Consider the following 26,826-nt stretch of genomic DNA (forward strand, 5'->3'; position numbering starts at 1 on the left):
AGGATGACAGATTTTAAACTAATAGCACCATGAGTAATTCATTAGCATGAAACTGCTATAATAAAGGAACGCAGGGTGCCATGAAGTATGTCCTATGGAGGTAAAATCTGATCTGAAAGGGAAGTTTTTCTCTAAGTCATTGTAGCAGTTTAGAATAGCTTCCCAAATGAAGATGGAAGGAAGAGAATGAAGAAAGCAAGGGCTGGAGCTGCACTGTCCAGTGTAGGACGTGAAATGTGGCTGTTGTAAATTGAGGTACGTTGTAAGTGCAAAATACACAACGATTGTATGTCTTATTATGAAAAAATAAAAAGAATGTGAATACTTTGTTAATATATCGATTTTATATAGATTACATGTTAAAATGCAGATGTGTTGGGCATACTGGGGCAAATAAAACACATTAAAATTACTTTGCCTATTTCATTTTAATGCTGCTCTTAGAAAATTTATAATTATATAGGGAACTCACATTTGTGGCCCGCCTTATGTATCTACTGAATAGGCTGCAGTAGGGTTTCAGGCCAAAGCAAAGGTCAGTGGCTGGAAGGATTCAGTGGGTGGGAAGCAAGATTGCTTGGGGGGCTGGAATGTGGTCAACTATGGGGAAGTGGCTGTAGATGAGCCTGGAGATAGAAGCAGGTTAAGGTCACACACCTAGGACTTGAAATTGCCTGGATTTACACCCAGTTTTGTCTGATTCCAGAGCTGAGGTTTCCTGAAAACAATTCAGGGCAGCCTCTTTCTAAACAGTGGCCATGACCTTAGTGGCTGACACTTTTCCCTCACTCAGGCCCCTACACTTACTTCTCCTTTAGAATGACCTGTCCGACATTGGGGGATTTGTGCTTCTTCACTTGACCACCACAGCTCCCATCGCCCCAGGTGCTGTGGGAGACACAGAGCCACACTCCCTGAGTTTACATTCTCCAAGGTGAATATCTCACAGTGTACGCATCAAAAACTGAAACCGGGGTAGGGGTAGGGGGGAATGACTCATCTCTGCAGAATGGCCGTCCTTCTTTCTTCCCAATATATGCATCTATGTTTGTCTGCCCGATCTTTCTGCATTGTTCCAAATCAAGGAATCCACGCCAATTCCCTGAACGAGCAAAATTTTTTGGCTAGGAAAGGGGGCACTGGGAAAATAATATAAGTTGTTTTCTCCCTGGTCACCCTAGCCTCTCTTCTCTTTTTGTACCTCTACTCCCTGATATTACCACCTTTCTTTTTTTATTATTTTCCTTATTGCTTTCTAATGGCCTTCCTTGGACAAATTTCATTAAGCAGATTCCTGGGGGTCCACTTTCATATCTCTTGTACCGAACCCTACCAGTTGCAGAAGGAGCTAATCCTGTCGCAGTGCAATGTGTATACATTGTCCTATAGCTTATTATACCCTTCTTTAGTTTTACTTGTATGATTATGTTTTTTTTTCCCCCAGGGATAAACCAAGAGAATTGTTTGAAACAGAAGTAATTCTAAATGAATGGTATAGTTATTACCATAACTAAATAAATAAATAAGAGAGAGAAAAGGAAGCACCTAGGAAATAAAAGAAATACAATCAAAGTTCTGTTATAATGTGTAGAATATTGGTCATTTTGTGTTCAAAAGTGGCAAAATCTATTTTAAAAGAAAATTTGTGTGTGTGTGTGTGTGTGTGTGTGTGTGTGTGTGTGTGTGTGTGTGTGTGTGTGTGTGTGTGTGTGTGTGTGTGTGTGTGTGTGTGTGTGTGTGTGTGTGTGTGTGTGAGAGAGAGAGAGAGAGAGAGAGAGACTGACTTGTGCCTTGTGCCAGTTGTGGACATCTGTGCTTTTCTCTATCAGAATAAATAACTAAATTGTATTTGTTGGATTTAAAAGAAAGTTTCTATTGAAATTCCCCTTTGTGTAAGTAGAAGCTAACATGACCTGTGCTTTGTTTATTGATCAGTGTCTATCATTTTAATGAAATCCCATTTTAAAATTAACTACTCTCCATAAATGTATTTAGCTAATCTTTATAATGACAGAATTTATTTGCCTTAAATTGTCATAAGATTTACTGAAGGACTTAAAAGAGGTGTCCCTTGTAATACTAATTTTTGTCTTTATTCTTTTATTTCACCCACCCTTTCTCTACTGTTCTCTAATTTTTTGCACATAAAAAAAAGATTAATGGCTTGTATTCTGCCACATATCCTGAACATGACCCTAAGGCTGTCAAATTCAATCTACCCAGGAAGAAAGTATATAAACATAAGTGCTGCCTTAGCTCCATTTCAGAAGCATGGGTAGGGTTCACAGGGGATGAAAAAAAGCAACATTCATAAAGGAGGTTGCATTTCAAATGATTCTTGATCAATAAGTAAGTACGGGTCTTTAAAATGATGGAAGAAAATCCCAAGTAGAGAAACCAGAACTAGTAAAATTTTAGAAGACTGAAAAAAAAGTCACATTCTGGAAAACAAACAGGTAATTCCATGAAGCTGGACCATACGACATAAGGAAAATAGCATTTCAGAGATGAAGATGAAGAAATGGCCAGGGGTTCAATTAATGTCAAGTTCAACAATTTAGACTTTATCTCGTAGACTAGGGAGACACAAAAGATGTTTAAACAAAGCAGTATGTAATTAGCTTTGTGTCTGAGAAAGACCATCCTTATAGCAATATAGAGATTGCTTCCCATGTGTGCTACCTTGTAATTTACACTTAAAAATTCTGAAAGAACAAGACCTGTGTTCAACTGCTTTCTTTCCAAAGAACCTAGTACAATCCTCAGCATATAATAGGAATTTATTCAGCTTTATAGCACGTAAGAGAATACTGTTGGAACAAGTTTCTTCAATAAGCAGAACATGTGCTTTGGCATAACCTGGAGCTAAATTAATAGTCTGATTCTACTTTTCCGTAGTTGTGTATCAGTTTGAGCCTCAGCTTCCTCATCTGTAAAAATGGGAATAATAAAACTAGTCTCAAATGGTTACTGTGAGAAATATTCTTGGTACATAGAAGTCCCTCAGTCACATTTTGTGTTTGTAAGTTGGTGTGTATGATTGTTTTCATGGATTCTTAAATTATTCCTTTCTCAGGTTATATCTTCAAAATGCACTGAATGAAATGCTGTTAGATTTAGATTGCCATAAAAATGAAAGAAGTAACTACCATTAAAAATAATTTATTTTGAACTTTATTAGTACAATATGTCAGCTACAGACGAGAGAGAAGATTTTAGTGCAACCACTTTAAATTCCAAACTGCATAATAAGGGTTTAGAGCAAGAATCAAAGCCTAGATACACACCAGGTTTTAAGCACATTGTAACTGACCCTGAACAAAAATCCAAATTTTGTTCTGCACAGATGGCAGAAAGCAATATCCCTGTGCTGCCAAAAAAATGTGTGTGGACTGAGAGAAGAGCTAGGTGACCTATTAATATTGTTCTTTTAGCATCACCTTTCATGAGGGCTTCAAGACATTTCAAACTAAATGAAAAACTTTAAATAAACTTATTAGAGAATGGGCAAGGAGTATTAGATGCTGATGCTCTGTCAGGATGTATTTCAATGTGGAATAAGATTTCAAATTGGATTTATGGGAAAAGACTCAAAGACCAAAAACTGAAATTGCTAATAAATTTTATAATTTAAGCTGGGGAAATGAAAGAATGGGAAAACTTCCAAATAGTTAAATTTAGCATTGGGCCTAGCCCAGTTTCCATCCCATCCCAAATTCTTCCTCGAGAAAGTGCATTTACTCCTGAGGAAATCTTGATCAAAATTTTCTCAATACACAGCTCTGGCTAAATCCAGATTTGCTGAATCCTGGGGACTATTTCTTCTGGCTTGCCAATCCAAATAATGCTTTCTCAACACTGGCATTGGGTGAATTATTTAAAATGGTTTAGATGATATTTTTGAAGTTTTTGTTTTTTTAATTATTTCACTGTGCCTGGCGGCCAGACGGCAATGAGTGTTGCTGCTGTTCATTTAAATAAATAAAAATAAGAGGTCAGGTAAATTTCCAAATGCTCTGTGTGAAGCAAAGCACAACACACATCCTCTCATTTTTATCTTGTCTTTTTTTTTTTAAATGTTCACCTTCAGACATTCAAATGGCATGTCTGTGATTCATTTACACTTAACACATCAGAATGTTTTTTAAGTGCTAGTTGATGTCAAAGACACATTATGAAGATTTGAACAGGTAGTTTCTAGTCTTTGGATCTGGAAAGTGAAAAGCTGCACTTAGTGTTATACGGGTCTGAAAAGGCTGATCTCAATGCTGCACTTGAACTGCACAAACATTAAGTGCCCCTAATTTCACAAAAATATATTTATCCATAGGAATTGTTATAATATGAAGTTTTAAGAGGCATAATATCTACAGCACACTCTACTTGTCATAAAAGCAAGAGGGTAACAATTGGGTGTTTGAAGAGGGTGAAATATTGAAACACTGACTCTGGGCATGATGTCATACTAAGTTGAACAAATATGTGTTCAGCCTGGAAGGTTTTACAACCTGTAGTGATTAAAATTTGTATATGTTCACGAATTCTGAATCTATACACATTAAGGGTCAGGCTTGGCAGGCTAAGATGAAGACCAGGAAGTTTTTGTTGTAAGAGCCAGTATTAGGGTGAATTAGTATACGTGTATTAGTTAGTTCAGGCTAGGTTTAACCCAAGTAACAAATGAGCCCTGAATATCATTTATTAGTGCAATAAAAGTTTTGTGGATCAAAATAAGGGTTCTTTCTGTTCATGGTCATCTTTCAGTGATCCAGAGTGAAAGACATTTTATTTTAATTCATGCTGTACAATCACCACACTGGTACAAAGGCAACCTGTTAAATTGTGACTACTCTCTTAAAAATTTCACTCAGGGTAACATATCACTCCAACTCTCATTTCTTTGCCAAAAATAAGTCACATGTTGTTTTAGTCAAGGTTTTCCAGAGAAACAGACTCAATATGCTGTGTATTTATATAGAAAGAGATTTACTAAAAGGAATCAGTTATTGTGATTATGGGAACTGACAAATCCAAATATGCAGTGACAGCCAGCAGGCTTGAGATCCCGAAGAGTCAATGGTAACAGTTCAGTCCAAAGGCTAGCAGAGACCTGGGAAAGCCCATGGTGCAGATACGGTGTGAAGGCAGTCTTCTGGAGAATTCCCTCATGCTTGGGGAGGCTGGTCTTTTTGTTTTACTCATGGTTTCAACTGATTAGATGAGGCCCACTGACTTTATAGAGTACAATCTATGTATTCTGTTTAAATGTTAACCTCATTCAAAAACACCCTCCAAGTTGACACATAACATTAGCCATGACACGTGCTCCCACCCAGCTGCAAAGAAGATGGGAAAGCTCAACCTACCATTCTCCTAGATAGCTGAGAGCCTGAAGTGTTTGGTGAATTCCACCTATGTCTACCATGCTAAACACTGCAGCCAGGAATAAAAGAGCCAAAGATAACATGCCACCAAAAATTCATAGAGACCACCATAAATCAAAATTTAGGAAGCTAGATCACATCAAAAGGAGTACGGTTGAAGCTATTAAAATAAAATGAAGGTGTAAATAGAAAAGAATTGTAACAGAATGGAAACAAGATTGAATCTTGATGATTGTCATATATAGGGAGGGATTTTCTTTATCTCTAAAATATTTGACTCAAACTGTAGAAACTAGTCTGTCTATTTTAAAGGTACAAGATTTGACAATAAATCTAAGAGACTGTGCATCACCAACTAACTCTTCTCTGTTAGTAATTGATATATGTATTAGATTCATTCAGTCAGTGGACTGTATTCAATTGACTATAAGATTGTACATCGTCCATTTAAAAAAATGTTTTATCATTTCTAACCCATTTATGGTGCAGTTGCTAAAACTTGACTACACACATGACAAATTAAAATCCCTTTTGCTTGAATCAAAGTGTTCCCATAGTAACCCTAGGTTTTCTAGATCCAAGTTCTCTAAGATTTGCCCATTGGAAAAGTCTTCTATATCTGGACCTTTCATTCTTCTTTTCTTACTTTTGAAACCAATTTGTGTTCAACTCTAAACCCCAGTGGAAAGACCCTCAAATCTAAAATCAGAAGATAGAAATTTGCATATAAACTATGCCAGCTTTTAGCTATGAGTTAGCCTAGCTCTGAATCTCAGTTTTATCATACATGCAAAGAAGATAATGTTAGTTATCTTACATGCTTTTATGGAGATAAAAAATATTCATCAAAGTTCAACAGATAGTAGGCATTTATTAAATATTTATTTCTGCATCAAACTTTTCTCACATTACTTTAAAGGAGACAGTATAGTGTCGTATTGAAAAGTGCATATTGTAGTATTACACTGCCCTTGTTCAAATCCTAGCATAACCACTGTGTAACTTTTGGCAAATTAACACTCTGATATACATTTTTCCCATTGGTTAAACTGGGATAATAATGGAAATGCCAACCTTATGATATTGACATGAAGTTAAATGGAATAACCTATCAAAAATTAGTTATATGACTGCAAGACAGTACTCAATACATAACACGTCTCATTATTTTTTTGTTATTATTGTTGTTTTTATTTACAAATATTTAATTGACAAATAGAATTATATATACTCAAGGTGTACAATATGATGATCTGATTTACATATACATTGTGTAGTGATTACCACAGTCAAATCAACACACACGTCACCACTCATAGTTATCATTTTGTGTGTATGTGAGTTTGTGTAGTGAGAACACTTAAAATCTGCTCTTTTACCGAATTTCAGGGATTTTTACTGAGTGAACTATGTGAAAGTGTTTTGTAAGCTGTCATATGATGCCTAGTGTTAGTTTTCAACAACACTATTCTTTCTGTGAAATTTTAGTGTGCTGAAACAAATTATATTAACTTTCTCTGGCTCTATAGATTAGTGACAGTTAATCAAGTTAATGTGCTCAACTGATAATTACTTTATCATTGACATACTAACTGTTAGAGAAAGAAGAAACTTGTAAGTCATTGTTTATCAGTTTGTTTTTGGTGTGGAAATATTTTTGCTTTCTCCCAAATGAATCATATACAACCCAATAAAAAAATATAATTTTTAAATATGAAATTATGTGTGTCAGATTAGTTTTGCAAAAAACCGTTTTAGTGTCTTCAGTTTTGGACAGTTCATTAGTGAGGTGAGTCCTACATTATTCTACAGGCATTTTGGTTGTGTGGCTTTAATGGGTACCTTTCAGCATGGAGCACCCCAGATGCCCTACTTCACTCCTGCAAGCATTACTGATCTCATACAACATAAGCTCAATTACTTACTGTATCGGTCCACTTCTGTCACTTATAACAAAATACTTGTAAATGGGTAATTTTTAAGAAAACAAAAATTTATTGCTTACCGTTTCTGAGGCTGGCTGAGGCTGGGAAGTTCAAAGTCCAGGGAACACATCTGGTAAGGGTCTTGATGATGGTGAAAGTGACCCAGGGGTCTTACATGGCAGAAAATGGCAGAGAGGAGAGAGAGATTAAGCTCCTCATTTACTGTCTTTTTAAAGTCCTCCAAACCATGCCCATGACCACCATTCACTATGGCATGGTCCTACAATCTAATCACTTCTTCAAGGCCCCAAATTTCAATTACCATAATAGGATTTCCTACCCTCTTAACACTCACAGTGGGGGTCAAGTTTTGCAGGGACACTCAATCCAAGACATTTACTATAGTTAGATGCTATCTTTCCAACTACAAGTGAGGATGAAGTAATTCCCAGGTATGGAGACAGAAGTTCTGTCCTTCTTACCATATTTGTACACATTATATGGGATTGTTAAATAGCCTGGACAATTATGTTTTCAGGTATTGTGATACCACAGAACAAGCTTCAATTATAATATTAAATGTAAACAGCAAAATACACAAGAGTGCACAAAGTAGAACATAGACATTCTAGTAACAGTCAAATACACAGAAAGAAAAAAATAGAAATGAAAGAAAAGAAATGAGTGAAACAGAATAAGACGCTAGAGCAGACGATATTTTTTGCTGAAATTATGGGTATCTTTCCTTTTCTACCTTTGCTCTCTTCCTCTCTCTCATACATTTATTGCCTGCGATACCTGTATAAGTAATAGCATTATTGCAGAAATATCATTTATTAACTACATATTCTTAACTTTATAGGTAAATACATACACTAATTAATGTTGCCTTAAGAACTTCACTTTTTTTTCTGGTTTCATTTGCTTGGCATGTGATGATGCTACTGATTTAAAATGTCTCACAAAAAAAAAAAAAACAGAAAAAGGAAATAAAATTAAAAATTAAATAAAAATAAGAAGAAAAAACAAAAACAAAAACCAAAAAAAAAAAAAAAAAAGAAAACGTCTCTCAGTTACTTGAATATACACAAATCACGTGTACCATATGACTTTTCTAAGTGGTAATTAAAGGAGAAAATCAATGTGAATCATATGAATTGTATGTGTGTAATGTGAATCATATGAATTGTATAAAAAGATTGCTGCGAGGGTCAAAACATTAAACAGATGTTATCAATACAGTCATTATTAATTTTACTGTTGGGATTCAAGTAAATCTTTCAGCTTGGAAAGAAAGGAGAATAATGATTTGAAGAAAGATTTAAAATATGATCCAGGTAGTAGAAGACAGGAGTTCTTTCTCTTTCTTTTCCTTCTTAAATTCATCTCCCTCCAGTGGCACAAAACTACAGACTAGTAAGCCTAAAAATCCTCTTTGTAGAGGTAAGGGGGCAGGGGGAACCTTTCCAAGTTTTCATTTACACAATGCTTTCCTTCCCCTTGATGTTATGTGTTTAGAACAACTGAAATTGAGTTTGGCTCTCAGTCAGATCCTGTTGAGTCACAGAAGATAAATTGATGAACAAAGCAAAAGTTAAGGCTCATAATTCAGTTGTCTGAGGTACATCTTGCAAATGCAGTTTATATAAGCAATAAAAAACTGGGAAAAACTGCCAGAAATGTCCCTTTTCCCATTTTATTTTGGTTCTTGGAGAGGCTTTTGCCCAGTAAGTATATTTTGCATTCGCCGAATTTATTGCTTTTTGAGCCAAATGTAGAAACTGTCTGGGTTTCCTAATTTGATGGTTTATCATCTATAGGTAAATTCATGTTTCATAAAATGAAATGAAGAATGCTTTTATGCAGTAGGATAGCATTTCTGACCCAGAATCTGACAGGGAACTCTGACTTCTCAGTATATCTCATTTACCCATAAAATTTTATATTTATGCAATTCCATACATTGGATACATTTTACATGCAGGATAAGATTATGTGTTTAATGTATGTTTTATTGGCTAAATTATAAACTTCGTTTGGCAGCAGCTATACATTTTGTGATTACTTTTGTGCCACAAATGTTAAACAGAGGACTTAGCACATAGCCTAAGCACATAACCAATACCTAATAAATATTTGAGTATTAACTACAATAATAAATAGTACTTGTTGAGTTCTTATTATGTACCGGGCACTGTGATTGACATAAAAGAATAATAATAGCAGCAAAATTTTTTAAAAAAATACATTTATTGAACAATTAATAGGTGCTGAAAATGAATTTACATTTGTTTTCTCATTTAATTTCCAAAATGAGTTTAAAAGGTTGGAACCATCATTTTTTACATTTTATAGATAAATATAATGAGCTTAAGGCAGGTCAAATAATTTTCCTAGTCAGAACCAGAATCTTGCACAATACTCTCTTTATATACATTACCTCATTTAGTGCTTGCAATGAGCATAAGGTGAAAATTACTACACACTTATTTTCCAGATGATTAAACTAAAGCTCAAAGTATCAAAGGATACTGAGTTATTATTTTTTTTTTTTAAGAAAGAGGTAGAGAAAAAAGTTGAACTAAGTTCTTTTGCTTCAAATCTAATGGTATTTTTTTTTTTTTTGGTTTTTTGTTTTGTTTTGTTTTGTTTTGTTTTCCTTAGGGGTTCATTCTTGAAATCTTTGGAGATTTTAAGGAAAATTTAGTTCCCTACACTACTCAAGGAGCTTAGAACTGTGGAAGAGGTGCAACATACATGAAACTGATACAAATCAGGAAGCGACAGATGCTGTGAAAGTAATATGGTCAGATAGCCGCATGATGGGACTTTTAAGGAAGACAGAAGGCAGAATCATGAGCAGCTTCACAATAAAAAGATGGCATTCGAATTTCCCTTGAAGCACACATGGATCTAAGCATGAAAGGATGGAAATAACAATGAACCACAGACTTAAATAATTATGGTGGAGCAACTGCTTGGTAAAGAGAAGAGAAAGGAGACAACATTATATAAAGCTGTGGTCTTCAGTAATTCAATCTCTCCAAAAGGCTAAGTTTTTCAAACACATATTTCAAAAAGATCTCAATATATGATGTACCACAAATCCACTGTCTTCAAGTTCTTTTTTGTAAATACAAAGGATGAAAGAAAGTGATAAGGAAACTGTTAATTGAACATCTACTTTGTCCATGGCCCTATAATAGGAACTCAAGGTGGAAAGGGGAAAGGGACAGTAGCAAAGAAAGCAGACAGAGTTGCTGACCTAGAGGGAACCAATGAGACTGTGATCAGTTGGAGAGGGAAACTTTGGCTCAAACAAAACGAAAAGCTTAGTGGCCCATACAAGAATTGGATTTACAACTGGTCTCATTAGTGCCAAGCTCTAGCTAATTGAGCCATATGTCAACGCACTGGGCTTGCAAAAATGTTGGAAGATAAATGAAAATGTGCTATCCATCCTCCAACATGCACAGTCATGGATAGACATGGTACCACATGGAGGCATTTTACAAATGGAACAAGTCATTCTGCAGCCACATCTGAAATATCCATATATATGATATTCATGTAAAAAGAAGTTTATCTACAAATGCTTTTCTAAACAGAGGTGGAGGAGGGGGTCAGCAGTGATAAGGACAGAGCACAGGTTGAGGAATGGCAGACGGAAGATTCGGTACTGCCGAGCCTATTTGCTCCTTTTGCTCCCTATCCCCAGAGTTCACATCTCCCAGCATTTTGCAAGCCTGATTCCTTCTTGACCTTATTTATAATCTCAGATGTCATTTTCACAGATAGCTTTCCCTAACTGTCACATTTAAAGTAAATCTTCCCTCATATTGTCGACCTTATCACTGTGTTGGTTTCCTCCCAATCTGTGAAAATGTAATGTATTCACTTGTTTATGTTTCTCATTTTCCAACTTTACCAGAATCTAAGCTCCATGAGAAACAGATTTTTTTTTTTCCCTTTCTTTTTCACCAGCATATCCCCAGTATTTTAACAAATACCTGGCACATAGTAGATATTCACTAAATATTTTTGAATGGTGAAATATTGGCTTAACCCTTACTATCTCTGTGACTTTAGACAAACCATTTGGTCTGATACATTGTTGTTATCTAAATGAGGGCAAAATTAGCAATACTGGGTACTGTTATAAAGATAAAAAGTGTCAAATCCTCTGAAGGCCCTTCAAACACTTTATGGGATGTTTAGAACATGAGTTTGCCATTACCAGTAAAGAATAGCCAAAGGGAAGATAAATCTAAATGAATAGAAGGTAATACTCACTGACTTTCTTCAATAAGTTAGCAAGCAATTTTGTGTCTTCGGCCAATTGTGCTCCCGATTCTGGGCTTAAATTTCTATAATCTGTGAGGTCGCTCATAATTCTAAAATACTATGATTTGCTGCCTATAAAGTAATCTGATCCCATGAATATGTATGTAAAGGGGTAGATTTTAATAACAACTTGTGGCTGTGTTTAACAAAATGACATTTCCCTAAATTTCATTCCTCAGGCCATATTTAAATGCTAACAGAAAAAAGTTGTGTGTGTGCGTGTGTGCGCGCTTGTGTTCACGTTTATTTTATTGTCCAGAACTGCTACAATAGTCAATATTCAAAAGTAAAACAATAAAATCTCACTGTAGAACTAGCGCTGGGCAAGCCTTAGGGGTTGAAAAAGAGGTTTTGACATTCTAGGGGAATATAAGGTAGGTGCAGATATAAGAAATAAATGTTTGAAACAGTAGTGCATCAGCCTGTCCTGTAAAAACAGTATATTCTGAATAAAGATTAAATTATGTAGCATAGCAAAGGAAGAAAATAGACTATTGGCAGAAATGTTTATCTCATCTATAGTATGCTTGATAATAAACGTAGGAAGCAGAAGCCAATACAAAGGCTCCAGAACATATCTCAGTCAAGATACAAGGGAAGTTAGTCAGGAGTTGCCTTTCTGAACAGCAGATGAAAGGCAGCAAATTTCAGGGAACGGAAATGGGAGAAACAGCATTCATAGGGAATGCAGAGGCATATAATTCCAGAAACAAATGTATGAAAGAATAAATAAAGTACCATTTCTTGAGAACATTTTCTTTATCATTCTATCTTAACATTAAATTTATTATTGTTTTGTTTGTTATTATTTATTATATTTGCATTAATTAATATATATACTTACATACAACATTATATTTTGTTTATCTGCTGGAAACTTTGCACTGGAGGTATTATCTGTAGAAGTTTACAGAAGAGTCAACTGGCATATATAGTTCTGCTGGCTTGCCCACGGCCACACTGTTAATGTGTGACAAAGCCATATGGAATCTTAAGGAAATGTAGGGAGGTTAGAATACTTGTGTAAAAACGGGCTTATTTACATTAATATCATTTCTGTAGGCTCATACCACTAGATCTTCCTACAAAGCTTTGCCTGTCTAAATGTGCAGCAAATTGAGGCTGATGTCCCAAATTGTTATGATGCTGCCATACATTTGGGAAGAGTCAGCTGTAAAAGGAGACTGCAAAACAGTCAGCCTGGGAGACAGCCTGTTTCACAGGGGAGGCTCAAGAAAAACTCACCAAAAACCCTATTTTATGCAGTAAGTTTCTCAGAAATAAAATGCTATAGTTACAGTGCAAAATTCTTTCTTCATATCTGAATCTAGATCTTCAAAGCTCTTCAAAGGAATTCCAATAAGACATACATAAATTACTTAGAAAGAAGCAATATGCCATTAGGCACACTCAAATTGCTCTTTTAATAAATACTAAAACTGTAATAATACCAGTTTAACTCTGAAGAATTGATTGAATTATTTAAAAAAAAAAACCTTAAAATGAGAAGATGAACAAGAGCAGAAAGTAAGCACTTAAAAAGATTTTCAGTATTTTTATGCTTTATAATTATTGTCTTAGTTTGCTTCATCTTTTTTTGTAGAGCCACATGCAGCATTGGTTATAATATATAAAACATATGTTCTTAGTTCTATTTCTGTACCAGGCATTGTGCTAAAGGTTAAGAATTTAAAGATTCAGATAAAAGACTCTATTCTCATAGAGATCACGGTGAGTCAGTGCTATGGTCTGAATGTCCCCCACAAAGCACATGTGGAAGCTTGATTTCCAATGTGGCAGTGATGAAAAGGTGGTGCCTTTGGGAGGTGATTTGATCATGAGGGCTATGCCCTCTTAAATGGGTTTATCCACTCATGGATTAATGGATTAATGAGTTAATGAATGAGTAGTTTATCAGGGTGGTAGCACTTTTGGCTTCATAAGGACAAGTGAGCACATTAACACATTAATTATTTTGTCTTGTTCTGTCTTCTCACCATGTGACAACCTGAATCACCATGGGACTCTATAGAGTCCGCACCAGGAAGAAGACCCACACCAGATGCACCCCCCAGATCCTGGATCCCAGCCTTCAGAATTGTTAGAAATAAATTTCTTTTCTTAATAAATTATCCAGTTTTAGGTACTTGGGTATAAGCAACAGAAAACAGACAAGTACAGTGAGTAAGACAGAATTAAGTAAATAATTCTAATTTAATAGTAAATACTACAGTAAATTTAGACAAAAGATGACCGTTTTTGACTGGTGGCCTCATATGTCATATAATCAACTATATTGTATATTGATAAATTAAAATAATAAAACAAAAATAAAAAAGAAGTAAAATAAAAGTTGTTCTTGGGTGGAAGGGACTAGAAAAAGATGTAATGCAGATACCACAGCCTTTGCCAAAGCAGATTAGGGCAGGCCCTGAAAAGAAAGAGAGAAATGTCATTTATTTGAAGCTTGACCCATCTGCCACGTACAGTGACAAGAGGCTAGGACAAGAGACAGGACTGAGAGGTCATTCCACTTCCAATGCTGAAGGGACATAGGTACTGTGCCACTGAACTTGAACCACCATCTCATCTGCAATTGGACTCCACAGAGCTACTTCCTTTTATAACTAGCGTAAATTATCTAAAACACCATCAAGGGTCTAGGGAAAACAGCCTGAAATAAATGTAATTCAGGAATGAATATTTCAGTCAAGAGAAAATAGCATGACAGAGTTAAGCAGTGTGTGGTCGAACAGAAAGCATTAGCAATGATTACATATCACTCTGAATTTTTAGGGTTATAAGACAGCAGATATAGATGAAGCTGATTTTTATCATCTATGACAATTTCAATTAACGAAGCATGCCTTTTTGAAATTTTTCACATTGTTCAGTACTCGCAGTCATCCTATCAGTGGTTTTCAGGCAGCTCTTGCTTACCAATGCTTTAAAGCTCAGGGATTCATTCACTATCTACAACCTAAAAAAATCTTAGGATTCTAAGATGTTCCCTTGTATGTGTCAATTCCCATTAAATGTTGGAAGAGACAGGTGAAAAAGCATATGCTCAACCCTCCCTTTCTTTTTTCTTTCTTCTGTTGTTTCTTCCATTCTCTTTACCTCCCTTTTCCCCTTTCTCTCTCTTTTCTCCCTTCTTTTCTTCCTTCAATAAACATTTTTTTGAGAACCTACAATGTGACTAATATGGCATATAACAGTGACTAAAGCAAAGTCTCCATCCTCAACTTTACACCATAGAAAATGTGTGACAGAGCACAAGAGCTTATAATTCATCAAATGTTAATATGTGTTATTCATTGAAATTATTTATCAAATAATGATAATAGGCATACAATTTATGAACTGATAGTAAATGTTAGGCATCAAAAGTATTTAGCTCATGGGCATTTCCAACAGAGGATGACCATCTTGTTTCAGTTTTCCCCAGACTTTCCTAGATTTAGCACTCAAGGTCCCATGTTCCAGGAGTATGCTCAGTCCCAGACAAACCTAGACAACTGGTCATTCTACAAGTTTCAAAGTATGTTGCATTTTGAACATTGAGCATCACCTGTAAATAAAGTGGGGCCCTTGGGAGAATATTCCCAGCTTAAACCTAAACTACATTTACTCAGGATACTGTCCTGTCTGGGCTACGAGTAGGAAGGATCTGCCAGGTGTTTATTAATGTGAGATAACAAAAAGCCTTTGGGGAAATAATGCTTATAGAGGTCAAAAATAATCAGGTCTTAACATCAGGTTCAAGGGCAGGCAGCGGAAGATGTGAGAGATGAGAGAATCTGCTAAGACTGACCTGTGGTTTTAACCTTGTACTTCTCAGAAAAAATACTTCCATGACTCCTTAGGGAAGCATAAGTGAGAACAGCTCTGAAGAAAAAGACATTTGGTAGAGTTGTGTGAAGGGGCAAGGTAAACTTAATTTTTTTAAAGCAATTTGACAAAAACGCAGAAAAAATATATATCTTGTGACATTATTTACTACTATGCTGATATATTCCAGAAAGTGTTCATTAGAATAATGCAGTCAGTATTTGTTTAGAAATTTACTTATCCAGCAACCTTTAATGAACAATAAACAAAATTGTTTCACTTATTCAATTCTTTTTGAACACGGCATTAAAAAATCAGTCTGGGTTACAGAAGTGAAGGTACAGAGGTGAAGGTACCCGCATGTGTTTAGGATTTACAAATGGTTGTCCTTGTGCAGATATTTTTCATAAATTATCTTCTAAACCCTTTCAACAAGTGCCATAAAAAGGTATTGTTTTCCTTCAATTCACAGATCAGGAGACTGAATATTAAGGATACTGGTTGACTTGGCTGAAAAAGTTACACAACTAATTAATGCCATTGTAGAATTTTAATAGAAAAACTTGGACAAAAACTGGTGTTACAAAACCGCTGGGGGGTATGAACAAATACCTTGGAAACAATGGAAAAGGGGTGGTTAATTTTGCATGCAGTAGTCCAGAAAGCCTTCACGATGCATCCTCAGAATTCACTTAGCGGAATGCTGCCTTTGGGCACCACTTTATTATCGCTGAGGGTAATCGTTGATGAAAACGGTAATGATCCTAAGTCAACAAAAATTAATAAGCACTTTTTATGAATGCAAAAGCTTTAGGATAGTTTTATGCACAAATTTTATGTAAAACCTTAAAAGTTTTAACCTCATTATAGGCACTAGAGATGCAAATTGATCTGAAAGCTTTTCTTTCACCTGATGAATTTTGGAGCTTTCTTAAGTGAAAACGCGCAAAGAATGAAGGAGAAATCAGATGGGAGAAGGGTCCAATCACAAGAGAGAAAAGTATTTAATACTCAATTGTCCTCAGGAGAGTCACCATCTGGATGTCAAAACGAATCTTGAGCTGGGTGCTAGGGGACTTGGGAATTGGTCCTGACTTTGTCAGTGATTAGCTTTGATCAATTCCTTTAATCACTCTAGATTTCAGGATATAGATCATTAAATATATCAATACTTGTCTTCACTTCATCACTCAGGATTTCTTCTTAAGATCAAATGAGAAAAACATGTGAAATATACTTGAAAATTAAAAGTTTAAGCAGAAAGCAAGTAAAATAATATTGTGTGTTACTTAATAAAAATATTAATAAATGTTTAATGAAAGAAAATTATAAAATTAATTTTTGTATATTTTAGGAACTCCAATTCAGTAAAATATTTTGATATTATTAAAATAATATTATTAACAATTCCTCTTTTGCATTAGAAGCTAAGATTGGTCTGCTTGCCTGAAATTAAAAAAATAAAAATAATATTAGGCACTTCTATCTGCCTAAAAAGCCAGTACTGGAAAAAAAGTAATTAAATAAAAAATTTTAAAAATTAAATTATTGTAAAAAAAATTAAATTAAATTAAAAAATAAAAAATAATATTAAGTACCTCTATCACCCTAAAAGGCCACTACTGATAAATAAGTAATTAAATAAATTAATAATTTATATAAGTATAACTCAAGTATATATAAATTATACATATTTATATATAAGGTGGGGCTTTGTTCTTTGCATAAATTATCTCACTTGATTTTTCATTAGCTATAAGACAGGTTTAGCATTGCTACTACTTTATACAAATTGAAACTGAGAATTAGAAAGTTAATGGGACATGCCTGAGATTATATTAAATGTAATAAAACAGCTAAGATTAAAGTAAATCTTTCAAAGTTCCTATGTTTTTCCACCATACAAAAATACTTTCCTAAACTGGCCATCTCACTCAGTTAGAGCCTGGTGCTGATAACACCAAGGTCAAGGGTTTGGATTCCCTTAAGCCCATAGATGCCAGCTGCCAAAAAAACAAACAAAAAAAACCAACAAAACACCTTCTCAGGCTACTGCTCAGAAAAGGCATGAGACATGAATGAGAAGACACACACACAGCCTACGTAGTCTGTATTCTCTGAAGCAGTGATCTCCACCTTAAATGCCTGTAGTGCCAAGCATGTGGCAGTCCTGTGTAGATCAGGCTGGTGAAAAGGCAGAGTAAAGAAAGAATGCAAGGCTGACCTGAGACAACCTGCTGCTGTCCGCAGACTTATTTGGTCTTGTTTCTATTTTTGATGTCATTTTGGTTTGATTTGTTTTTGTCTTCATGTAACAGATATGCATATTCCGTCTGGAGCTGGTACAGGCAGGACATCCTTGCCACCATTTTGTGACTTCTACTTAAAAGCAATGGAATCAGGACTTATTTTGTATCCTATATTTCAACCTTGACTGAAATATACTGCACCAAGGACATAGGTTTTATATTTTTCTGCCTCATCCCCTAATACCCAGCCTAGTTCTAGGTAGAACTATGCTTTAAATTTCTGATGGTTATTTTTATGACTTCAATGTTAAAAATTAAGAGTGAAAAATAAAAACAAAACTTTTGAATTCTCTTTCTTTGAAAATACTCTTGCCTTGAGGATAAGCTGAAGAATCAAGAAGCTGCCACCCAAATGGAAGTCAAATCTTCAAAGCATACCCAATATTTAAACTCTGGCAGAAATAGTAAACTAATTATCTTTGGAAGCAGGATTGTGCATGTTTATTTTGTGATTTAATAAAAAGCTGACATAGCGGCCATTAGCTTCCCAGAGTGTGCTCCATTTAATATGCAAAACACACAGAAATTAACATAGTAATTATGTTAGAACTAACAGGATACAAACATTTTAAATGGATTTAACACATTAAATAATTCCATGTCTTATGTGGCCCTGGTGTCTTTCACAGATGGTCACAACATTTGCTAATTTGTTCTACAGGTAGTGCAAATTAATGCAATTTTCTTTGACTCTTATTCTTTTTTAATGTGGACAGATAGCTTTATTTTTAACTTAAAATCATAGCCACTATGCTTAATGTATTTTTGGTTCCTTTAATAAAGAAGATCTATGTCTTTTTCAAAATAATGCCTTTCTTTGCATCCAATTTGAATGTTGGGGAAGAAAAAAGGAAGTTAGTGAAAATATGTCCATTTGATATCACAGCACAGATGTTAATGTCACTAGTTCTCCTCAACTAGAAACCATTTATATCTTTATAGCAACCGTTTTTGAGACATCAACTATTCACAAGGCACTCTACTAACTGCTGAGGGTCCCAAGATGAATAACGTACCATGTCTTCAATATCTTTACAATCTATAGGGACTGCTAAAATAAGACTTGCAAAAAAGAAATATTTTACCCTTTCTTAATATCCCAAACAATCAGTATAAGCAATATTCTATATGAATTCAAGGAAATAAAGTATAATTACTACCAGGTAAGTAGTAATAGATTTTAATAAAAGAAGCAAGAGTTCCTTGAAGAAACACCTAATTCTAGGCCTAGACATTAAATATAAAGAATGAACTTGGAATATTTCTTTACACAAAACATCAAAAAAAGTAGTCAAAGACTACCATAGCCATTCAAAACTAAAAGACTCAGAAGTTAGAATGCAGAGGCTGTATTGGCCAGAGATAATATAATTTGATCAATAATGTTAGTAATTACAATGGATTAAAATTTATGTAATATGATTTTATCAAAGAGTTCAGTATTATGAAAATAAAACAAAATCATGAGTTTGTTCTATTTATCTTTGGAGAATGATAGAACTTACTTCTTTGTAAACAGGTAACAGGAAAAAAATTAAGCAATAGCCTGTCTTTATTATATAACTATATCTCAGATTAACAAAATGATCAATGAGGTAAACTTTCTCTTAATGGAAGTATCTCAGCTTAAAATATATATTTATACTTCTATATATATATATGTCTAAATACACACATATATAGGAGTATGTATAGATACACACACAGAGAAATATTAACAGAACTAGAGAGTCACCATTCTGCAATTCTTAATGATTTTATAGATATGGCAAATGTTCACAGATGGCCACCACCATCACTAAAAGAGAGAACTGAAAATAAATAAATAAATAAATAAATAAATAAATAAAATAAAATAAAATAAATAAAAGAGAGAACTGACAAAAGAACCTAACATCTCGTATTAGTCTAAAAATACAATAATAGTAAATAAAAAAAGAACAACAAAACAACAACAAAAACCTTAATCTCGATTAATGGCTCTCAGTCAGGTGCAATTTTGTCTACAGGAGACATTTAACAAAATCTGGAGACTTTTTTTTATTCTCACAATTGGGGACGTGCTAGTGGCATCTAGTGGGTAGAGGCCAGGGATGCTGCTAAACTTCCTACAATGCACAGGACAGACCCCAACAACAGAGAATTATCTGAATGACTTAATAAAAAAAATGTCAACAGTGCTGAGGTTGAGGAATCCTGACTTTGAATTAGTTTACGGAAAATACAGAATACAGAGGGTCACGTCAAATGATACTATGTGGGTGCCATGAGTAAAATCTGGACTGAGAGAAACTTCAGGGCAAATAACCACATTCTTCAACAGATAAATTGCAAGGAGAGAAAGAAGAAAGGGAGAGAAAGAGACAAGAGAGAAAGAGAAAACAAAGACAATCTGTAGATTAATAAGATTTCAGGGACTTATCACTAAATCATAATATATGGCTCTTTCATAGATTCTGATCCATAAAACACTGTAGAAGAATACAATGTTAATGGGGGTAACTGGGAACTTTGGACACTGACTAGATATCTGATAATATTGACAAATTATTATATAATGTATGATGATGATATTGTGAACGTTTAAAAATATATAAGCCTTTATGTTTTAGAGATGATGCTAAAATATTTATGGATAAAATGATATGTCTGGAATTTGCCAAAAAATAATTCAGAGACAGGAGAAATATAGTGAGTATAAACATATATATGACAATAATCCATGAATTGATAATTGTTGGTGCTAGATGATGGTTTCCTAGAGGCTCATTAAAATGTGTAGTGTTTAGATTTCTATACCAATATTTTAAAGAGCAATTTAAATAAAGTGATTATTCCACCATGTTTAAAGTAGTGCAAATCTCATAAAATAATCCATCCCTGAATTTATGAACTCATTTATCCATGTATTCATCTGATCTGATTTACTAGAGTAAAAGACTTGGCTATTAAGACAGACATCTTGAATTTGAGTTCCAGCTCTGCCACTTAATAACTGTATGATGTTGGTGAAGTTCTCTTTCCTGTATCATCATCATTTTACTTCTTTCCAAAATGTGGAATTAAAACATGTAATGTTCATTTCTGTCGTTTTACAGATTATGTATGAAAAGTGCTTACCACAATGCTTGGTGTAGAAAAGGGACTATTATCACTACCAACTTTTCAAGAAGGAAAGAAGCCAAGGTGCTACGTTTAAAGCACTGTTTTGCATGCTATTAAATGGCTTGTTCACCTTCAGTGTATTTTTCACTTAAGGAAGTAAATTCTGAATTGGCCAAATTGCCCCATAAATGACCAGTAAAAATTAGAAACATCTTTCAGTTCCGTAGAGCCACCATTCCCAAGTCTGAGTTTGCTTTGTAATCATCCAGTGATTTGGTTTGACTTGGTAAAGCTGACTGTGTATGACTTGTGCTGACCTTAAAATCCCTCAGCTGTCTTCAGAGTGACTAATTATTGATTTTGTGTAAAGACTATTTAATGAAATAGATAACAGGAAGAGATAGCATTTTTGTATAGAAAGAAATGGCTGAAGGTGATTATTAAATCTGTTTTCCTTGTGGAATCTTGATAAAGTCGTTGCTAATTTATGTTTTCTTTCTTAGGACATACCTGTATACTCATTTGCCTCCTTTTCTGACATTGTTACACCATTGGGATGGTGCCCGTTTATTTGAGATGCTTGACATTTCTCAAAGAGTTTGCTTGACATGTGTACTAATAAAGCTCAATTACTGAAATATTAATAATTCATTAGGAAAGGCCGTATATGAGAGAATGTCTTATGTTTTGATATTTAAAACTTCTTTATGTAGTTAAAATAAATTACCCTGACCCTCATCTGCTGGAACACACTGCCACAATCAACTTGGACACCAGTCAGCATTGCAAATACTATAATAAATATATACTCCCATTACAAACATTACACATTTTTATTCCATAAGAGAGTATTTATTGAGTGTTTATTAGGTTCCAAGCACTGTGCTAGGATGTAGGAATGGTTTGGCAAACAAAACACAGTGAGTGCCTTTTCCCAAAGATTGTGCAGCCAAGTAGAAGGTCTGGTTCACATAGAGAGCACAGGGTGTCAGTAGTAGGAAGGAAGTAATCTCAGGCAGACTAGTGACCCAGATTAAGACCATACTGTGGGACTAATAATGTAAGGATGGAACAGCTGGAAGAATTAACATTTATGTTGGTATCTAAGTGTTGGTATTAGCCAACGAAACAAAGACGGTTAGGGTGGGGATGGGGGGAGATCGCTGGCATTAGGATTACTATGTTGAAAGGGAGTCAAGAGGGAAAGTCACATTATTCCTGATGTACTACTCTTGTCTCTCAAATTCATTGTTTGATCAAGGCAAAGTGGACTTCTCATGTTCTTCCGAGACGTACATTACAAAGTGAATTAAGAAAAAATTCCAAGTGTTTTTAGGATTGTTCAAACTATCTTCTATGACTTCATAGATATAATAATACACTCTGAGATAAGTGATAGTCTTAGAATTAGAAGATTAGAGTTTAAAACATGACTACGCTCACAATTTCTTTTATTTTATCTCTAAGAGTCATGTAATTCTGGAGATACTAAATTATCTACTACTTCCTAGGCTTCATAAAAGAATTCATTAGGTAAAATGTGAAATTGAGTAGCACATTTTTAGCAGTAGAGAAGATGTTTTGGTTATTTCTATAATGGCTTTATTGAAATATAATTCATGAACCATAAAATTCACCCTTTTAAAATATACTATTCTGTGGGTTTTAGTATATCTACAAAGTTGCAGAATCATGATCACTATCTAATTCCAGAAAATTTCATCAACCCAAAAAGGAACTCCATGCCTATTTGCCCTTTTTCTCAGCCCCTGACAATCACAGGTCTATTTACTGTTCCTATGGATTTGCATATTCTGGAAACTTCTTAAAAATTGATTAATGAAATATACGGTTTTTTGTGTCTTGCTTCTTTGACTTAGCGTAATGTTTTCAAGATACATCCATGTTGTAGAATGAATCAGCACTTTCTTCCCTTGTGTGGCTGAATAATATTCCACTGTATAGATATAAATATTTGCTTATCCATTTTTTGAAGTCTTGATGCAAACCTTAGCTTTTCTTCTTCAAAGTCTATTTTGTTAAACTATCACTAAATCACACTAGAAATGAACTCCGTCTGAGGTCTAAAGTCCCTAATCCTTAGAGTACAAACTGTGAAGCACATATATTGTTGGTTGACCAAGAGTTTTTATACCCATAGTTTAGATACCATATAGTGTTATCAGATGGGTAGACTGTCTCAGTATTAGAAATCAGAGACTTTTTACCAGAGGGCTGTCATGCTCCTACCTGGCTCTCCCAAGAGTAAACTCTCAGTCAGGTGTCTAAGCTCTCATGAGATATTTTACCAGTTTCAAGGGATTGCCATATTTTAAAAACATTGCTGCTGAGAAACCTGTAAGAAGGTTTGAGAGTAAATTCTCACTTTGCTTTCTGTCTAAACAGAAAGTAGACAGAAGAGAAGGTTTTTACCCTCCATAAAGAGTGATACAAATACAGAGAGGCAATCATATCTCAAATATGAAATTATTTATTTGTTTTATTTTTGTTGTCATTAAAGAAGGTGAGGCATTCCTTCACTGAAGTCCTCAATTGTCAACTTCTGTACATTTTCTATTGCCTTCTTATTCCTTTTATTTCTGCACTCAGTTTAAAAATAAAATTTCTACAGTTTGATTTTCCAGCCCATTGAAATGGTAGGAAACTAGCGAATGTTACACTCTTATCTTCTATCGTTCATGTGTTTATACCCTCACCAGCGTTCTGATGTAATTCACTCCATATGGGTATTTCATCATGTGATGCACATAATCTGTTTTCACAACTAATTTATTCCCTTAATAGATTCAGTGTTTTCTTTCTGTGTGTGAATGATAAAAGTATTTAACCTTGATCACATTGCTACAGTTGGAAGCGCATCCACAAGGAAACTCTCCAGGAGGCTCATTATTAGTAACTTATGAATGTGAGTTCAGCCTACATCTCAGGCTCTCCAATACTAAAGTTGTTGCTTTTTTCTGAAATAATGATGAAAGTCAACTTCTTTTAATCCAGATCATTTTTACTTCTTGATGTGTACTCTGTGCTGCAATCAAAACACAACCATTCTCTTTATGTAAGGCTTGTTCATTCCCACATCCATAACTACTCAGTCTTTCTTCCCTACCATAGTGTCTTCCCTACTCCTCTTTGGCACATCTATATCCTACACAATTTTCAAAGGTTAGTTCAATTCTTTCTTTACGAACTACCATTGACTACTAGAGCGCACATAGCTATTCTCCCTATTGTGAGTTACTACTTTCATTTTTTTTATATCTTTAATCAGTCATAATATTTTTATCATATATTGACCAGAGTGATCTTTTACAAATGTAAATCAGATCAGGTGATCATTTTTACTTTATGTCTTTCAATGGCTGCCCACTGCATTGAGAGTAAAAGCTAAATTTCTGATCATAGTCTCAAAGATCCTTTAAAATCTGGCTGTGCCTGTCTCCATCTTTACCTCGTTCTGCCTCTGTAATGCTTAGTTCTCTCCAGCTACACTTACTTTATCAGTTATCTTTTACTATATAACAATTTTACCATAAAATTAGCAGCATAAAATAACAGTCATTTATTATTTCAAAGTTTCTGTAAGACAGGAATCAAGGCAGAATCTTAACTGGGTTCTCTGCTTCAGGATTTTTATGAGTCTGCAATCAACATTTTGGCTAAAGCTGGGATCTCTTCTCACAGCTTGACCAGGGAAAGATCCACTTACGAGATTACACAGCTGACAGGATTTGGTTTCTTTACTGGTTAGAAGCAAACCGCAGCTTCCTTTTGTACTCAAGGGGAGACTTATACAAAGGCATAGATACCAGAAAGTAGGATATTTGGGAGCCATTTGTCTGCCACTCTTCCCTTTAATGTCCTCTTTGTATATTGCAAACTCTATTGGAGTTCAGACTTTGTATGTGCTTTTCCCCTGTTTCAAATGTCCTCTTAATGTCTCTTTGCATAGCTGGCTTCTTATTATTTACTTCCCAGTTAAAATGCCATTTCTTTGAATAGGTCTTAGCTTACCAAAAACACTCTGATTTCTGTATTGTGGCCCTTGTCCTCATAGGCATGCAGGTTTACTCTTTTATCATACCTGTTAATGCCTCTCTTAGCAATCATAAAAATTTCCCTTATTTTTCTCCTTGCACTGGAATGTTCGTTAGTTCCTAAGGCAGTAAATCTTTTCCATTTATTCATTGCTCTCTCACAGTGCTTAGTTGGTGCTTAATCCATCCTTATTAGTGAACACATGAAAGGCTACACCCCTTTGATGCAGTACTGCATGTGATAGGAAATGAGGTTTGGATATCCATTTTTGTTCAGCCCTAGATCATTTTCTTTTCCAACACACGTTACATGTATTCTCAGATGGTAGTGAAAAGTCCAAGGCAAGCAATAATAATAATAATTTGTATTCAGAATGGGTAGTGGTTAACTCTAGCAAGGAGCAGTGGATGGCACAGGATATTTGAATTCCCACAAGTCAGAGTTTGTAATCCAGATCTCTCGAATAACAACCTAGTACTTGTCTCCAGGGCTTACTAATGGAATGTGGAGGTTGTGTGAGAAATACATATTGAATACAAAGGAAGAAGGGAGAAGGAAGAAAGGAAAGAAGGGAGGGAGAGGAGGAGGAAGAAAGGAAGATAAAATGAAAGTGGAAGGACATTTTCTGAGCTTGCTTCCTTATTTACAAAATAGGTTAAACCACAGTGATCTTTCAGGTCTTTTTTTTTTTTTCCATTTGGGGATATATACAAATATATATATATATATATATATATATATATATATATATATATATATACGCAAACGCACATTCATGAATATATATATATATATATTTTTTTCCCTCAGTGTAGAGAAATATAGAGCATAGCAGATGGAGAAATCGTAATTACTAAATTACACCATTTTATAAAATATGGAGGTAATGTTAATCCTGAAAGAGTAATAATCCCATATTATATATTTTTTGTTCATCTCAAGTATTCCTAATGTGAAATTTATAACTGGATTGTCTTAGGCTCAAATTCAGATGATTTAAGGCACTTGGTTTAAAATCTCAAGCATATGTTCTCAGGGTTTCTTAGCTTTAGCTTTGCTGCTATAGGCAGTGAGACACCAAATATGCCCAGATGGGTGAGGAGGATTAGCTTGGGCCACTAATGTGTTACTTGGGTGCATGTAAAGCAGCTATTCAAACAAACAAAACTATGAAGTCCTTCAGAATTGTGTAGTTTTGTGAGTTTCCACTATAAGTACTGGAAGTGAAATTCCAAACAATCTTTTCTAATTTTACTTTTTTGAAAAAGGATTTTGAATCACAGAGAGGTTGCATGACTATGCCAAGTTCTCTTAGAGCAACAGCAAAACTGCTAAAATGGTCTCTTGTCCAAGATAAATGACAATTTTGACTGTCATTTGTTTTAATGACTATATTTGAACTCTAGGAGGCCATAAGGTAAAATATTTAAATGGTTGAATATGGACCTATTCCAGAGCGATCCCTTTGCTTACTATTAGGGTGACCTTAGCAAAATATTAGCTTCTTTAAAAATAATAGCATGTGTCATATATGCTACACATGTGTGATTTGTTGCTCAAATTAATCCTGTGTACTAGATGTTATAATGATCTACACTTAGACAGCTGAACAGAAGCCTGAGGAAGTAAAAAGCTGAGAGAGAGAGAGAGAGAAAAGAGGGTAGGGGAGAAGGAGGAGGAGGGGAAGGAAAGAAATTGTTATTATTCATTTACATTACATGTGATATAATAATTCATATTTTTATCAGACTGTTATGATGATTCAACAAGTTACAATCCGGGTGCATCGAAATCTGTCCTTACTATTCATTTTTTAAATTAGATAGTTTAAATTTAAAAAAAATAATTTCAGAGATGTATGCAAAGTCAAAT

This window comes from Cynocephalus volans, chromosome 10 (genome assembly GCF_027409185.1).
Source record: "Cynocephalus volans isolate mCynVol1 chromosome 10, mCynVol1.pri, whole genome shotgun sequence".
Classification (NCBI taxonomy): domain Eukaryota; kingdom Metazoa; phylum Chordata; class Mammalia; order Dermoptera; family Cynocephalidae; genus Cynocephalus; species Cynocephalus volans.